The sequence below is a fragment of the Limulus polyphemus genome, unplaced genomic scaffold (genome assembly GCF_000517525.1).
Source record: "Limulus polyphemus unplaced genomic scaffold, Limulus_polyphemus-2.1.2 Scaffold1010, whole genome shotgun sequence".
In the NCBI taxonomy this organism is placed as follows: Eukaryota; Metazoa; Arthropoda; class Merostomata; order Xiphosura; family Limulidae; genus Limulus; species Limulus polyphemus.
The window spans coordinates 26,607-29,287 of record NW_013666620.1 but is presented as its reverse complement, the minus strand read 5'-3'; positions in this window follow the sequence as shown (position 1 = coordinate 29,287).

Here is a 2,681-nt window from a genome sequence, read left to right as displayed (position 1 = left end):
ACAAACAAACAATTTATTTTTCCGCCCCCCCCCCCCCCAACGTACTCATATTTTGTATCAAAAACCAAAACCAAAAATAATCCTCGTTTATGTGAGAAACTACTCTCGTTCACAGTTCACAATGAAGATTATTCCTGGATATTCATTGTTAAAAAAAGATACAGTTTTAATTACGAGCTTAGGGAACAATGATTTAGTTCGTTGAGGTGATTGTTGGTTTGTTTATTTTAGAGCTTAGGGAACAATGATTTAGTTCGTTGAGGTGATTGTTTGTTTTAGAGCAAAGATATATTAGACTATCCCCTTTGTCCAACTCGGGGAATCTGACCCAGGAGTTTAGCGTTGTAAGTCCGTTAACATACCCCTCACTCATCGGGGATGGGGGACGAGTTAAAATGAACGACACTTTTAAAATTTAACAAGCAGTAGTATCTCTTTCATCAGAATGATTAACGACCCAACAAATAAATCGTTAGTTTCTTAACAATGGCCAACTGAACACTCGTGTGGGTGGAGATAGCATCATTTAAATTACTGCTCTTGCCTCACCACGGTTACAGCACGTCTGTTTTCAGGTCAGGTCAGAGATCAACTTTCACGTGACCCACTGAATTTTGAGAAGGTAATGTAAAAAACGAGAGTGATTTCAAAACGTTCTAAGCCACATCGCATGTATTACTTTACGAACAAACTTTAATACAACATAATATGGCACAAGGTCGTAGTTGTATCACCTCATGAGAAACGTTGTTGACGTTGAAAAATATGTTTATTAAGATACTCTTGTTCTCAAGATGTTTCTTTAAATGAATTGTTTGTTTTGAATTTCGCGCCAAGCCACACGAGGGCTATCTGCGCTAGCCGTCCCTAATTTAGCAGTGTAAGACTAGAGGGAAGGCAGCTAGTCATCACCACCCACCGCCCACTCTTAGGGCTACTCTTTTATCAACGAATAGTGGGATTGACCGTCACATTATAACGCCCCCACGGCTGAAAGGGCGAGCATATTTGGTGCGACGGGGATTCGAACCCGCGACCCTCAGATTACGAGTCGAGCGCCCTAACCACATGGCCAATGTCAAAATATTCCATGCCGGGCCCTTCTTTTAATGAACCTGTCAAACTGAATATACGAACAACAGTTCGTGAATAATATATTTGTTTTCGGCAAAATATGATATAGAATAGTTGTTTCTTTTCTTCTTAAATTATTATTTTGATTTCTACATTATATTTTAACCCAAAAACATTATTATTATCATTTGTTAGGCCTTAGAAAACAAAAACCAATTTGTCTCTAGATAAAAAAAAATAAAAATAAAATAATAATCACTGGCTGTGACCTAGTTTCCATGGTTACGATTCGTGACCCACAGACCTAAAATATTTCCATTTTAATCTCTAAGCTGTTTGTGAATGACCACAGGATTTACCAATCATAAACTTTTATGTTGTGAGCCACTTTTTCCAGAGAGTTTTTTTTTTCTATCTTGTTGCTTAATCCTTATGCTTATGTATAATAACAAATAGATTGTAATTCATCTGTCAAACAAACCGATACAAACTTAAACAAAAGCTATTTTACATTAAAGCAGTAAAAAAAAAAAATTTGAATTTTCTTGTACACGGTGAGTTAGACCTAAAAAGAAAAAAACATGAGACTATAATGGCGCCTTCCAGTGACACAGCGGCATGTCTGCGGACTTATAACGCTAAAAACCGAGTTTCGATACCCGTGGTGGGCAGAGCACGGAAAGGCCATTGTGTAGTTTTGCGTTTAATTACAAACAAACACTCTTAAGGGAAACGGGCCCGGCATGACCAGGTGGTCAGGGTGCTCGACTCGCAATCTGCGGGTTCGAATCCCCGTCCCACCAAACATGCTCGCCATTTCAGCCGTGGGGGGGGGGGCGATATAACGTAACGGTCAATCCCACTATTCGTTAGTAAAAGAGTAGCCCAAGAGTTGGCGGTGGGTGGTGATGACTAGCTGCCTTCCCTCTAGTCTTACACTGCTAAATTAGGGACGGCTACCTCAGATAGCCCGCGTGTAGCTTTGAGCGAAATTCAAAACAAACAAACTTAAGGGAAACATGCGAAATAGCAGTAGCGACACCTATCCTTTTAAAAATAAGTTACATAAATTTATTGAAGTCTTACTTGAGACAATGCATAATAAAAATAATATGTAATTGTATTGTATTGTAAATAAAAAAGACAAAAAGAAAACAGTAATTTCAGAGAGTGTACTTCGTTAATATTGCTGAAGGACTGACCATTTAGTTCAAACTTATATAACATCGTATATAAACTAGTGCTTTGGGATAAAAAGTATCATAACTGAGAAAGCACCGAAACAGACTGTTTTATTCTGAATTTATCTTTTCTTTTTTTTTATTCCATAAAAGTGACTTTTCTAGTAAGCTTCCTAAAAGCAAAATATGTTTAGGATAAATTTCTAAAATATATCAAGTTATCAGCGTCGGTAAGCATTGTCTCATTTTTACTTACTGGTTTAAAACAGAAATACTTACTACGCCCATTTTTGACCAAATTGTTAGGTCGAAGATTAGCTATATAACAGGACGTGCATGTTATAGAAAGGTAAATATGTCTTTGTGAACTTGTTACGTGCTTCATAAGTGTGTTCGATCAGGGTATCACTCCTCAGTAAGTGTGGT